The sequence below is a fragment of the Corythoichthys intestinalis genome, chromosome 18 (assembly GCF_030265065.1).
Source record: "Corythoichthys intestinalis isolate RoL2023-P3 chromosome 18, ASM3026506v1, whole genome shotgun sequence".
NCBI lineage: Eukaryota > Metazoa > Chordata > Actinopteri > Syngnathiformes > Syngnathidae > Corythoichthys > Corythoichthys intestinalis.
The window spans coordinates 16,840,825-16,856,866 of NC_080412.1; the positions used below are offsets into that span (position 1 = coordinate 16,840,825).

Genomic DNA, 16,042 nt, shown 5'->3' on the forward strand with positions numbered 1-16,042 from the left:
TACACATTAAACTTTTGATAATTCAATACACTTTTATTGCTTAAAGATAATATTGCTCCACATTTTTAGAGTATATAAAGCGGCATTAAAGTCGTGAATCCTAACCAAACAAGGCTTGTTTACGTACACCTGTAAGGATATGAAGCGACAAATGCGGCGCAGCCTAGTCGACCCAGTCGTCTACTGCCCGTTACCCTCAGATTTCTACAAAACAATTGCAGTCTTTCCTTCCATCAGCTACAGTTCCGTTTTTCGGCAAACCTTCTAAATATGAGGTGAGTGCAAATCATTTTTTTAAAATCCCGCAAAGCACCATGCGTAGGGTTATGCTATTCAAATGGGGATACGATGAAAATCTGCTTTGCAAGATGGCGACGTGGTTGCGAATTCAAAGGTGAAATACAAGCAAGTTAGCTTGCTAGCGACAACAACAACATATTTAAAATCGTAGTTATACGTTCCAAGTTCTGCAGTCGCATGTGCTTGTAGGCTATTTATTACTGTGCGTGTGTTTTGATCCACGAGAAATGCTTGCAGTGTGGCAGTAGGGTCATCCTCCCAAATCAGCGACAATTGGTAGTGGTGTATAATAAATGAGGAGTATCAGTAACGTAGATGATAATAAAAAATTGCAGTGGCGTCACTATAAGTCATATGCGAGACATTTCACCTGTGCTTCGGGTCGTTAAAATGATCAAATACCGATTAAAAGAATTTGCCCCAAAATTCTCATTGCGAATGAAGGCTAAAGCTAACATATACTAGTAGTATAATACCAAGATGAAGATACTTCCAAACTGCATAAGGAAATAAACGTGCAAGTGTAAGTGATAATTCTACCAAAAAGCCTAATTTCTTGAACAACAACAAAAAAAAGTTCGTGTGGAAGAGAAATCGCAATTTCCACAAAATTCTCAAATATGTGCACAAATAATGACTGCAACTTTGGTGCTTCTGTTTAAATGACTTTTGTATTGCAGTTAGGGAACAAAAAGCTGTCATTTTATGGTGTTTAACCTTCGTCGAGTAATTGAAAACATACAATATCGCGACATTTTGTGAGAGGATCCCCTCAAAATCACTCAGCACTTGAATATTAAGTTAGGAACTAGGGTTGTCCCGATCATGTTTTTTTGCTGCCAGTCCGATCCCGATCGTTTTAGTTTGAGTATCTGCCGATCCCAATAGTTCCTGATCCGATTACTCTTTTTTTGCTCCCGATTCAATTCCAATCATTCCCGATAATTTTTCCCGATCATATACATTTTGGCAATGCATTAAGAAAAAAATGAATAAAACTCGGACGAATATATACATTCAACATACAGTACATAAATACTGTATTTGTTTATTATGACAATAAATCCTCAAGATGGCATTTACATTATTAACATTCTTTCTGTGAGAGGGATCCACGGATACAAAGACTTGTAATTCTTAAAGGATAAATGTGACTTTGTATATTGTGACTAAATATTGCCATCTAGTGTATTTGTTAAGCTTTCAGTAAATGATACTGTAGCCATCAGTTCTGCCCAAATGCATGATGGGAAGTGCAACCATGACTGTGCGTAGTGGTACCAATTGATATATCTTCTCTGCGTTGGGAAACAACATTTGGTGTTAAGAAAAAGATCAATTACTACCTTTCTTCCCCACATTGCTTACCACGATGTTTCTAATCGCAGGGAGAGAGATTGTAAGGCATTAGCCAATTTAAAAAAGGCTCCAAAGGCGGTCAAAATTCAATCTACTCATTTTACGCTGCCTTTTAGCTCTATATATAGGTAAAACGGCGCCATTACAGATTGAATGCGACAATGCGTGAGTGGGCCGTGCAGCGCATGCATTAATTGCATTAAATATTTTAACGTGATAAATTTAAAAAAAATAAAAAAATAAAAAATTACCGCCGTTAATGGGATAAATTTGATAACCCTAACTTAAGCCTAAACTAAAGACTCTGGATGAGTGTAACATATTACGTCTGTAACATTAAATACAATTAGAAAACGATTTATTTGAAAAATATAGATGTATTAAAAAAAGACATGTCCGATATTTTTTTGCCGATTCCGATACTTTGAAAATGACGTGATCGGACCCGATCGATCTCTATTAGGAACTATTGCAAATAGAAAGCTGATATAAATTTTGGCCCTGTTTGACCAAAAACAATGTTCTGTGTATAACAGTTATTCATCAATTTTCTATAATCTTCTCCTGTCCTGACAAATAGCGTACTTTAGCTAACTTTGGAGAGATGGAGAGTTATAAACCACTTTTTTCAAAAGCTGTGTGCACAGCACTGGCTCAAAAAAACAAAAACAAAAAAAAAACCCATTGTAGATAACATGAGAGGATGTGAAGATCTGGTGGTTCATGTGTGTTTTTTTTAGTTCTTGACACACTTTCAAAAAATATCAACAAGCCAAGATATTGTTTCTTCGGATGTATTATTCAAACTAGATAGGGGTTAAAAAAATTCTTGATCCCAAGAGGAAAAAAGCCCTTTCAGAAACACTGAAGAAGCTTGTGGCTGCAAAGATCACTAAGATGCTTTCTATCTGATAAGGTTTTTGATTAGGACTGACCCAAACAACTATTTTTCTCTCGATTAGTCAGCAGACTTTTTTTTAAAGATTAGTCGACTATTCTATTCTATTATATTCTTTTTTTTTTAACTAATCTAGCAATAGCGCACCGCACGTAGCATGTCACCTCTGCTCATTAATATTCAAGACGTTAGCAACTGTTTCTAGGGGGTCAAACGCGCGTTTTGTAGCTCATCCTAGATGCATGTAAATCATGTATGAACGAGATGTTTACTGAGCTAAAACTACCAAATATGTCTGAAAAAGAGCCAACCCGATCCAGAGGTAGCTTTTTTATCGATACCTTTTTCTTGTGTGCATTGCCTAACGCCACTGACAATGACATTCTCCTGTTTTGACGAGCTATCCTTTACCACTTACCACCGTCTTTCTTATATTGTATATCCTCTGGTTGTCTTAGGTCTGTGACCATTCTTGGGGCTAATTTATATTGCTCTTTTTGTGTAGCGATTGCAATTGCTACTCAGTGACAGCCAACTAACACTTACTTTTTTGTAATTTATAACAAATCTTAATTCTATTAATTTATTTAAACTTCCCTCTTACTCAGGTTGTTTCTTTACAACAGAAAAGGTAAAGCTGTTAAATCTAGAGCCTACCTGTAGGCATGAACATGCTTACTACAAAAGACCAAGGCCAAACATGGGTAATTTATTTAAATATCCGTATTTTAGAAAAATAGGCCTACATTACTGATGTGATATACAAATGTCAAAGCAGTAGTACCACCTACAAGCAGTGTTGTTAATCTTACTGAAAAAAAGTAATTAATTATAGTTACAAATTACTTCTCCCAAAAAGTAATTGCGTTACTAACTCAATTACCTGAATGTAAGAGTAATCAGTTACTTGGCAAAGTAATTGGTGATAATTACTTTTTTTTTTTTTTTTTTTCCCTCAAAAAAAACAAAAAAAACCATTGGCCACACTATGTGAAGTTTTTTGTGGAGGTTTTTGGTACAATTGGCCCGAGCTCAATTCTTTACCCTAATTTACCCTTTACCCTGAATCAACTGTTAAAAGTTGTTAAAATTGCTCCCATTATTGCATTAGTTCCCTTCTCTCTACTTTCGACATATGAAAGTTTTAAAACTGTTTCATCATTTAAAGAAAGATTCAAGTCAAGATTTTGCCGATTTAGAAGTATTTTAGATAAAAAGTTAGTTAGGTTCGCGAGGTTCTTCTCTACAACAGAGCCGTCCTAAAAAGCCTACTGCTTTAAGATGGCGGCTGTCATTTTGCATCTAGTTATATCTATATACAGTACATGGGATATCTACCATGTCTACCATATCTACCATAACATGCGGGCGTAGTTTGTCCGGCTATCGGCTACAACATGTATTATTGGAGCTACCTAGCATCGCGTTTGCTCGGCGTCACAACTTTCTTGCCTCCTCCCCGCTCCTGCTCTGCTCTGTCGTCTCGGTGAGTCCGTCTCCCTCAGACTTTTCGACCAATATAGTAACGCATAGTAACGCATGCCTTTCCGTCCTCAGTAACGGTAACGGCGTTGCCAAGATGAGAAAAGTAATTAATTAGATTACCCACTACTGAAAAAAATAACGCCGTTAGTAACGCCGTTATATTGTAACGTATTATTAACAACACTGCCTACAAGTAACTAGGTTTGAGGCCATATAATATATATACTAGTATCTACACACACACACAACAAATTCTTAATTCCCAGTTCTCAACAACTAAATAAAAAAGATTGTTCATAAATATCTAAATTGAAATGTGATTCAAGGCACGGCAAAACGCCACGCTAAAAAAATAAGTAAAAATATCAAAATGGCTTACCCCTGTGGTGCAGCCTGGGGCAAGCTGATCAAGATTGTCATCTGTAGGACGATGGCCCCCAACAAAATGTTTACTGCATATCAAGGTGAATGGCTTCACCTTGCTGGCGTTAAACTGGTCTTTTGGACCTCCGCACAAGTTGATCCATTGTTCACATTTTCTCCTCTGAGTTTTTGGCTGCGGGAAACGTATGACGAAAACATTCTTCATATGTGGATGGTCGTAATGTCTCCAGTCGTTTCTACAAGTTCCATAGCAGCAGTGTTGAATTGGCATATTCTTTTTTGAAAGATTACCGGCAGAAAACAAGCAGTTCCAGCATGGGTTGTATGCAAGCACGCTTCTATGTTGACCCACCTTCCAGTTTACAATGGTGACGTCACGCAGCCTTGCGGTCTAAAATAGCATTCGTGCGGTATGCTATTAGATTTTTGTTGACACTTATTAATTAAAAAAAACAACAACATTTTGGAACACTTAAATTCTTTATTAAAGTTCAAATAAACATATAAATAATAATTACACATTTACAATGAGGTCAAATGCTGATAGCATTAAGAGTGCAAAAGAATGGAATGTAAACAGATTCAGAACACTGTGACTTCAGCTTTCCAACAAGATTAAAAATAATTCTAAAAAAAAAACAACAACAATTAAATATTAAAATGATCTAGCATTAATATTATAGTATACTACGATATTTATATACATAATGATACGTGATTATATGAAGTAAGTAAGATTAGTGCAGTCATGGACTGTAGTAAGCAGGCCAGTGTTTCCATTTTTTTTTTTTTTTTAAATTTATTGTTTTATGTTTTTCCCCAAGCGGGTGCAACCATCATTCTATCAAATACAATCTGCATGCTGTCCACAGGCTAGTACAGAGACTGTGAGACCTAAAACTTTTGGGAGCAGCAGCTGAGTAGGTAAATAAATGTCACGTGTCACTGGAGTGAAGTACGTGAAAATAACTTATTGATGCACATTGATTCGACGCATGTTGATTCGACGCACGTTGATACTAGTGACGGGATCTGTCGTTCACTTGAGTAAACGAATCCATTCTGGTTCGTTCAGTAAAAAGATTCGTTCAAACAAATCGTTCAACGAATCGTTCGCCCCCCTCATCTCCCTCCCGCCCAAATGAATCGTTCGGTTAGTGAACGGGAAGTGACGTTGCCGAACGAATCACCAAAGACCGTTTTGCAGTATAACTGAACGGGAAGTGACATTGCTTGGTCCCTCCCTTTCTTGCACACGGGCTCCTCATTGACCGCTCATCGTAGTTTCAGAAATGAGTGACAGGCGATATCATTCTGCTTTCACAGACATCCTCGTCTCCCTCCCGCTGCTGCAAAAGCGAGGGAGAACTTCCGCGTCGTCTGTTGTATTTGTATGGGCTCAAAGTCATGGCCCGTGCTTGCATTTCGATTTAGGACACGGTTAAACATTTTCCTTTTGTGGGGGGGGGGAGTTTGGGGTCGGGGGCGCACGGACTTTCTTTAGCATGATCTTGATCACATATACAATGCTGCTGCTACCAGCCAACGCAGCATGCTTGCTGTCACGAAAATAAAAATAAATCAAAAGATTAATTTCTAAATATGGAACGACCAACACATCATATTTACCTCTCACTCTGTTGTATTTTTGTTTTTATGCTCATCACTATTATTTTTGGTCACTATTGTTAAAACTAAAGTGTAAATAGCTTGTTGTCAAATGTGCTGCTCTGAAATAAAAACAATACTACATTTGATATTTGACAGTTTAATTGCAAATCAGTATGAAGATGATCGCATTGAATTTTTGCACTGGTATTAATAAATAAAATAATCCGGTCAGCTCCCCTGTCGTCCCCTCATCTCAGATCGTCAAATGCTGACGAGAAATAATTGTTTGCTCTTTACGATGTCGCCTTTCTACTCTCATTAGTCTGTTAAGAAAAATGTAGACATATTGCGACATCTCCCGTGTCCGCGTGCGTTGTTTTGGGGCGCTTGAGTAGCACAAAATGGACGGATTGACATAATTTGTCAAACCAACCAACACCCGACACGCTCTGACACGAAAAAAAAAAAATAACAGTCGGAAAAAATTGACATGTATATAATTTCATTGCAAATCAGTGTTATGGTGATCATACTACATATTCTTTTTTTCTGTGCACATATTAGGTTAATATCGCTGCCATGAAGCCTCCATATAGTAACAGTTCTCTGCCCCCTTCACTGCGTCACGCGACCGCAGCTCAGCTTTTGCTTGCCTCGTAGCTACCCGTGTTTTAAATTACTGTAAATTTGATAGTATGTCGTCATAGGCAGTCCCGAGTCTGTTGAGAAAAGTAGTAGACTAAACCATGCTCGCTAGATTTGTGTGGTGTTTTTGTCTGTTTGAGCAGCATTTGATAGGCTCCACGTTAACAAGTATGTGACAAAGTCATTTCCTTTCATTTTCTGACTCGTTCACCGCATAGTCATTACTGGAAAGTCAAGTTAGCAGCAAGCTTGGTCAGGAACCGGAGGACCGAGTCACTGAACGGGAAGTGACAAAACTCAGTCTTGCCCGCCTGCCTGCACGCTGGCTGCTTATTGGCCACACGTGGAAGTGAGTGACAGACGCCCTGATTCTGTTTCCGCTCCCTCCCCTGCCCGCGATGAGGCTGGTGTCTGATTGGTCATGTGCGATGTCAGAAGATGCTGCCGCTTGCTCAACGCCCTCCCACACAGCGAACAAGCCCCAACTCCATAGAACAAATCAGTGCAGATGGTGATTAGTTCGGTCTCGTTCACCCAAACAATTCGTTCAAAAAGAACGAATCGTTCGCGACCGATACAATACTAGTTGATACGACGCACATTAAGGCAACTTCAATAAAAATGTCGTTAGTTAGGTATATGGACTTACGATCTGCCAGCTTGTTGTATCCCGTCGTCTTTCAAAATTACAACTGTGGGGCTGCATTTGAGGCAATTTACGGCCGACATGCTGCCGTGGTATGCACACGACGGTGTACCCTTCTTTGTTTCGTTGAAAAAAGTCCATGCTTTGGCCATTCTGGTGCGCTTTTTTGGCTTTGTGCCGCTTTCCCCACTTGCATGCTGAGCGGCTGTGATTCTCAACTTTCCACGCATATATTTTTTTAACCCTTCTTTAACCGTTGACTGGATGGTGTGCTCTTCGATGCATTTACGTCATCGATGACGTTGACTAGTTGGGACAGCTCTATTTTTGATAGTAATTTTTCAGATCCTTTCGCGGCAGTGAACCTGAATGTTTGCACAAGTGGACTGTCATGTTTTCTGAGCCGAGCTGCATGCGCATTCTAATGAGTTATCTTTGTTTACCAAGAGTAAAGGGGTGTATACTGTCATTAGCATATGAAGATGATGCTTTAATTGCACATAAAGATAAAAAGATGCTGATTGCTCAGTCCCTACTCGGGTAATTTTTTAATGCTGTGGACTAATCATTTAAGCTTTAAAATCTTTGGTGTTGTTCGATCAAGGACAGGTGCGTGCACAGTCTGACACTACGATATCCTAGTTTCCGTCGTGGTCTGCACTGTGATATCTGTCAGAGAATGACATGTCTGGCCCTTCTACCGAATAATTGAGATACCTCAAACTGGCACATAGGACTGCTTCTGAGTTCTGATCTTCTTGTCTATATCCAACAATTTTGCATGGCTGGATGGGTGAACTTTTCTGAACTTCTATTTCAATGCCAGGGTCATATTGAGAAGAATAAAGTGGGGAAGGGAGCACCCACACAACCCTACATGTGCAAAATAGGCAAGTCTCTACTTACTGCTCTTATAATGTGTTGCTTGCACTGGTGTGAAAAGGCCTTAAAAGCATGTCTCTTGGCAACATTTTAGGCATGCCTCATTTTCACTTGCATGCAAGCCAGGCTTCGTGAGTGTATGCCTGGTGAGAAGCACCTCTTTGTGTCAAATTTTACACACATGTCGCTAGGAGTGGGAACCTGTTGTTACCTCACGATACGATACGATTTACGATACAAAACTCACGATAACAATGATCTGACGATATGGCGATACAACGATTATCGATACATTGGTCAGGAAATCATTCTAGGATATTCTACAGACAACTAATAAACAGAAAAACAAGCTTCTGCTGTGAATTGGAATGAGTTTATCACTAGTAGACGTCCAATCCATTTGAACTGGGAGGGATGGCAGCGAATGAACATTCGTTCATTCGCTGCCATCCCTCCCACTTCAACGGATTGAACGTCTATGGCCGTGAGTGACAGCCAATGCCAGACAATGAGGTAATTTTGGGCCATTTAAGGTCATTTAACTGTTGATTTTCAGTTACTTCCTGTTGATTTTGGGGTATTTCATGGGTCACTTCGTGTTCATTTTGAGTTACAAAACAGGAAGTGACTGGGAATCACCCAAATGAATAGGCAGTGACTCAAACTCAACAGGAACTGACCTGGAAATGCCCTAAAATGAATGCCCTGAAAAAAATGAACAAACATTCCCAGTCTAAATGGACTGGGCGTCGAGCACCGTAAATCCAGCCTTAGAGTTAAGGGATAATAATGTCTTAATTTCTTGCCAAATGTATCACATTTGATACACTTAGAATTTCATGATTTTGAGACTAATTCAGAATTTTGAAATATCTTTCCTCAAAAAAAAGTGGATGCAAGTCAACTCATGAATCTGCACGTTCCATGAGAAGAAAAAAAAATCAGGATTCAGCAAGGGATATAGATATTAGAGCGCTTATTACACATATATTTTTATTCTTTTTTACAAATTTGAAAAAAGGTTTCATTAAGGCTCTATTTTTCAAATTTTGTGATTCTCTAACACTTGCTTCATATTGCAGGCATTAAAGGGTTAAGGTCAGGGGTCGCGTTAACCGAATATTTTCCGTCGTTGACCGGTTTTTTACAACGGTGACGGAAAAAACTGAAGTCCATCTGTCATTTTGACAGGTTGCAATTCACACCCCCGACCACAGGGTGGCGAGTGAGCATATTAATTAGCTATTGTCTCTCTTGATGCATGACGTCGTTGGCCTTACTCGGAAAAATGTCAAGGCAACTGAGTGTACGAAGTTTCTTCAAAAAGCCCCAAAACGACGATGGTGTTGATAAAAGAGGTGAAAAAAGAGGGACTGATGCAGTGAAGGATGACAACGAATCAAGTGAATCGCCGGTTCACTCCTCACTGCGGCGAGCAGTTGAAAACGCCGCCAATTACCAAGAAGGGCAGAATTGGTAACACGGTGAAAGCGGCATAAAGCCAAAAAAGCGGACCAGACTAGCCAGAGCCTGAAATTATTTCAAGGAAAATCTGGAGGGTGCCACCACTGTGTGTACTCTTTTTGCTAAGCTGAGCTCGCATACCACGGTAGCACGTCGGCTATGAACGAACACTTGACGCGCCGTCACCCAGGTGTATTTCGGAAGACAACAGGAAACAACAAGCTAGCGGATTGTAAGTCCATACAACTTTCTAACGATTTTGTTAAAAATTGGAAGTTGCCTTTATGTGCGTCGTATCAACGTGCATTTTTATTTAATAATAATAATAAATTTTAAAAAAAAAGTGTATATATATATATATATAATGGAATTATATAATATTTTATTAATATTTAATGTGTTAGGATCATGGAAGGTCCCACTTGGGGGGGGGTGGATATATATCCTGTATATACATAATATAATAAAAAATATATATGGAAACACAGTACTGGCCTGCTTACTGTAATCCATGACTGCACCAATGTTACTTTATATTATAAAGTATTATTGTATTATTGTGTATATACATATAGTGACTGCATCAAGATATAGTCATTTTAAAAATTTAAGTGACGGGTAAAAATAGATTATGACCGGATTTTTATGACCCTGTCAGTCAAAATGACAGACAACGAAAAAGTCTAGCGTAACCTCTGGTTAAAGTGGAAGATTTTGGTAGCAATTTTTTTTTTTTTTTTTTAAACATTTTATAAAATGACATCTTGATTCGTGGCAGGAGCATATCGATAAACTTTCGGGATACAAATTATCATGATATATCACCATTTCGATATTTTGTCACACCCCTACACGTCGCTATTGCCTCTGGATATAATGGTAAAATTTAAAGACACAGTTTTCATGCTAACTTCGTTCTTTAATAAAAACCAAGAACTCGCAATTGCGCCGAGTTGCCACTTAAGGACACGTCATAGTCCCTTGTACTGTGTATATACAGTATAGTGGGGTCTCCTGACCCTCATTTAGGCCTGCCTAAAAAAATTCTGACTGCTGAGCAGATGAAAAAATATTCACTCTATAAAAGGTTAAAAATGTTGTTAGTTGAACAAATATACTTTTGGGAGCACAGGTAAGGACTACCTGCATGGCGTTCTTCCTGACACACCTCTGATGGTGCCAACAGAGCAGCTGCAGAGTCATCAGCTGAGAGCCACCCTTTATTGATGTTTCGCTCCATCAATCCTTGAACATCTTACAGTGGTGGAAACGGCAGGGATGTCTCCCTGCCGCCCCCTGAAGCTACCCCTACCACCCCTTTCCCCACACAACATGTCCTTCCTTCTCAGCCACAGCCAAAAACTGGCCTTCTCTGCCTTTTCTGCCAAGTCCGTGGATGACTTCTTCAGTTTGGACCTGGTAAGACGTATTTATCTAAGGAGACGCTGGATAGATGTTCCAATAAACCCCTGGAGCCAACCTCCTTAGGATAGATACTTTTCGGCCTACCTGCTTCTCGACACTCAGCTACCAGCTTGGTGTACTTGTCCTTTTCCCATTTAAATGCAGCCTCCGTTCTTCCCTCTCAAGGGACTATGAGCTCTGCCAGGATCGCTGTTTTGACTGCTGTGGACCTCAGGGTGACGTCTGGTCTCTGAGAGGTGAAGACTATCTTTCGTGGGATATTTAGCTGCCGATCAAGGTCCACTCCTGCTTTGGTGGGTGTTTTGAGCTCCTACCACTTCCCACAAAGTGGATCGGCGTTCGTGCCTTTGCAGGATGGTCTGGTTGCTTGCGTTTTCCGTTTTTCGAGGATTTGTTTGTTTCCACAGGACCTGATTGTGCCGCCACCTGTACCTACCCTGAACCAGAGCTGTCTTGCAACTAGACAGAATGTGCTGCAAGCTTGGATTAGGTGAGTTACAGATAGCAGTGTTCCCCTGAGCCATACCACTGACTCAAATTGCTTGTGCTGGGGAGGGTGTCATAGGTGACCTAAACGAGGAAACTGAATCTAGCAGGGAACATCTTCCACATATTGGACCACTTGATGGTCCTACTGACCACTCCTTCCCAGGTTGTCCATCGTCCACGCGGCGGCTGGCTGAGCGCCTTGTACTTGTATTGCTCTTCCTCATTCCTGACCACCTCTTCAATCACCAGGTCTTTCCTCTCCTTTCTTGTTGTTTTGGACCAAAAACTTTGGTACTGTCCCCCACCCCAAGCCTGCTCTCCCTGACTATCCTGCCAGCAACGTCATTATGCTTGAGTCCATTGATGGTCTGGTTTACAGTCTCTTCTGCTCTCCACTTGCGTCCTTTTCAGACTGTTTTTTTTTTTTCTTTTTCAAGCGGCACAATTGAGTCTCTCAGCTCAAGCATGAGCCTTGCCTTCTATTCTGCATAGACTAGGTTGAGGGTACCTCAGTGGCAGCTGCAGTACGCTTCTCCCAAACAGGTCTATGCTAGAAAGGCTTTGAGGTGAACCAAACCATTTACGAATGATGCTGTTGGTATAGGCGTTCATCTTCATTACTGTGGAGGAGCTTATCTCGCACAACTCAAAGGCCACATCAGGCGTTGATAAAGGGTGAACTGATAGCACCAGACATTAAACCTCTTTCTTTCCACATTCAGTTGGACAATTCCCCTGAATTGGCAGATGTTGCGGGAATCCTGTTCTTTTGGGATTAAGGTGGGATGGCTTGGTTTTTCCAGTTAACTCTCATAAGTTTTCATAAGAGCCTCAGCATCATTGTACAGCTCTTGTATACCCTATAGGGCCACCATTTAAATCTGGTGGCGAACCAGATCTTGCTTTGTCTTCCACTTGGCATATTTCAGTACATCTTTGTGGTGTCATGTCCAACTGCAATTTGGGCTCTGCAGGGGCACATATCATGGAGAACCAAGAGGGGTGTTTCTCTCATGGTCGCTTATCTGGCATTTCATGTGCTCCTCCAGCTCCTGTACCGGGGCTTCCAACTTCTCATTCTTTTTCTCCTCGAGGAGGCTCCTGGCAAACCTGAAGGGGTCCTGGAAGAAATTTGCCCTCTCTTTTCTGCTTTTTCTTTTTCAAATCCACTCTGCCCTTCGTAAGGTCGCAAGCTTTCCTCCTATTTGGACCGAAAGTACCTTGAGCCCTTCCTTCTCACTGTCAGCAGTCTTCCTCCGGGTCTTTTTGAGAGACCTCCCCTCTGTCAAGAGTTTTTATCTTCTTATCTCGTCTCCCTGGCTCCCTGAGCTTTTTGTTCTTCTGCCTGATTTCCCCAAATCTTTCCTGGCCTTCTTCATAAATGTTACCAAAAAGATTCGGCTTGGTGGTTACGCTGCCTTGTAGAGACTTTCCAAAGATGACTTGCAGATCGTTGTCAAGACTTCTCCATGCCTTTTGTCATTGGCTTGGGCCACCGGACTTTAGGTTGCGGGATAGGCCTTTGCATGTGTCGGGGTTTCACTGCTCAGGATCTCCTCCTGATGTTCATTGTATGGGCTGCACTAGATGTTGTATGTCCTCCTCTTGTTGGGAGAAATGCTGTTCTTCCTTCTGGCCATCTGCAATTTCAGAAACTGCAGCACCATAGTGCTCAACCTGGCTCTGTCTCCTGTTTGTCTTATCTGCTAAGGCGATATAAGATTGTGTCTGGCTCATTCTTCCGCACTTTGACTTCCGTTGGGAGATATGCAGGCCCTTTTAAGTAGTCACGTTTGAACACCCCCAGCTACATTTTATCAGGGTCCGTTGCTCGTTGGTGTTTGTTGTTCCAGTCGGTGCCATGGTATCTGTCCGGTTTGGCCCATCTTCCATCCCGCCTATCGGTGGACCTTTGGGCTGTTTTTCCTTTGTTGTGCTAGTAGTTAATTAGGCTGTCCAATGTCAACTTGACAAGGACTTGTGGAGTGGATAACTAGCCCGTTCACGCCCGGTGCAGTGTTCCCTGCTTCCAGTCAGTCTTCCCTGACCGCCCTTCAGTCTTTCCTTGATTTCAACTGCCCTATTCACAGTGGTCACTCGTGATCCAGCAAGACTAGTTGGAAGCACAGGTAAGGGCTACCTGCTTGGCATTTTAGCCTGATGCATCACTGACTGTGCCAATAGGGCAGCTGCATGGGCATCAGCTGGGAGCCACACTTCATTGATGCCTTGTTTCATTATATCTCACAACTCCCCCTGCAACTATTCCTAGGACTCTCTTTTGCCCACAACATGTCCTTCCTTCTCAGCCACAGCCAAAAACTGGCCTCTTCTGCTAAGTCTTTGTGTGCCCTTTTCAGTTTTGACCCAGTAAGTCTGATCGACCCAAGGAGGCGCTGGATAGATGTTCAAATAATGTAAATAATATGTCGAACGTCTTTTTTAAAATATCTTTTTCTCTTTCTATTTGTCTGTTTAGCTTTCAAGTATAATGTAATAACAAACAAATACCAAAGACATTAATGATTTCTCATGGAATAACCTATTCCATAACTGTTGGTAGATTTCTTTTTTGGCAAAAAAAAAAACAAAAAAAAAACCTCAAATTTTTTGGGGGGATCTTTAGCAATATAAACTTGAATTAATACATAATACTGATGTATCGTGCAGGCCTATGATTATATAATTCGTGGAGGATATGCTGATGTTCAAAACACATTACTCTGTAAAACAAATTCAATCTAGACTTGTATCAAATCAAGTTAATTCATTTAGTGTGGCCTGTTCTTTCCACCCACTGAAAGGCTGTTGTGTAATTGTGTATTCCTGTGCACTGCAGCTGCACAGTCAGTACTAGCATTTTTTTTAATGTGCCATTTGTTATGAAATGAACTTGTAGACAATCTTCACATGCATTCACTGCAGAAAGTTTCTCCAAATGTAATTCTGACACCCAATTGGCCTCAATAAAACACTCATCTTAACTCTTTCAGCTCGGCTCTTAAAAATTTAACCAAAACTCTTTCATTGAGTTTAGCACTAGTAGTCCATTTGAACTGGGAGGGTTAATGCGCTGCCACCCTCCTTGTTCAAATAGATTGGACTTCTAGCGCTGTCAATGGCAGCTGATGAGTTTACAAGGAAAATGCAAAACTATCTTTCATTACTATCAAGAGTATGGCCAAATCAAATTCACCCCATGCAGCAAATTTCCGGTGACCTTCTGTTGTGCAAAAGCAAATAACTGAGTATTAATACATTTTTAATCGAATACAGGTAGTCCCCGTTTTACAAACGAGTTCCAATCCTACGATGGCGACTTAACCCCGAATTTCCGCGTAAGTCAGAACGAACCCTTTAAGTACCCGTAAATCTCAAAATAGCTATCCAAAAACATGTATTACACGTCTTTGTACTGTCGTCGCAAAGATGTTGGACCTAAGTCCTAGCTAGACAGCGAGCTAAGTTCCAAAATGATGATGTCAGATGACCGTGTGGTTTGCTGACTTTATTCAGCTGCTCATGACATCAGCAGTTGCAGAATGAAACTAAAATAAAAACGAAAGTAAATCTGTTTCATCAAATTTGCCTTTATAACTAGCTGCTGATACAGCAATAACAATCCACACAAACGATTAGCATGTATCAGTTAAGAGTCCACTCATCATCAAAAACAATCGCATAAACTCGCCCCAAGTGTTCGACCACAATTGAAAAAGCACAATAAACAGTACAAAAGGTGTTATATACAGGTGTTGCCTCTGTGGATGCTTCACAAGCAACAAATACACACGCAGGCTTGGAGCTGTAGTCCCCCCCCCCCCCCCCCTCTCACTCAGCTGCGCGAGTTCTTCGTAGGAGCAAATGTGCTCTTCCTCGTGTGTGCAAATATGTTCCTCTTCGTGTGTACATGCGCTCTTACTCGCGTGCCATTAGGTCTACCTGCTCTACGCTTCCTGCGCCAAGATAAAAGCATGCATCACAAAACAAAAGTCAACATTATAAAAAAAAACAAAAAACTCCGGTGTTGTAAAGTTGAAATCACGTAAATCAAGTACGTCGTAATCCGGGAATTACCTGTACTGTATATGGATACAACATCTCAGTATTGATACTTTTGACAAGAATACACAAGACCACTTTTTTAGTTATGTACTTTATTTTCCACAACAAATCAACAAATGGTCTATTTTAAAACTTTCATATATAGGGCACACCAAATTATGAGACTCAGTAGTAGTGATCGGGGTTCTTTTATGTAGGGCTGCAGCTATCGAATATTTTAGTAGTCGATTAATCGATGGACTACTTAGTTCGAATAATCGAGTAATCGGATAAGGAACATGAAAAATTAAAACACCTGAGCTGAGCCTCAAACTGTGTTTTTTTTTTTTTTTTTTATGAGGATCTATGTACAACAAAAGAACAACTGGCTAACTTATATAGAAAAGGTC

The 16,042-nt window shown here is 40.5% G+C and overlaps 1 protein-coding gene across 6 annotated transcripts in view; it reads left to right on the forward strand.

Annotated features, from left to right (window-relative positions):
- The window catches only part of ncor1 (nuclear receptor corepressor 1), a 102,603-nt gene that overhangs the window by 606 nt on the left and 85,955 nt on the right, over positions 1-16,042 (forward strand). For 5 of the 6 annotated variants that reach the window (XM_057820409.1, XM_057820411.1, XM_057820412.1 and 2 more), the window contains exon 1: positions 117-275. The exons of the other annotated variant lie outside the window; for it this stretch is intronic. The gene's annotated coding sequence lies outside the window, so the exon portion shown is untranslated. Of the gene's footprint in view, positions 1-116; positions 276-16,042 lie in introns of those variants that run through there. 6 annotated transcript variants of the gene reach the window in all.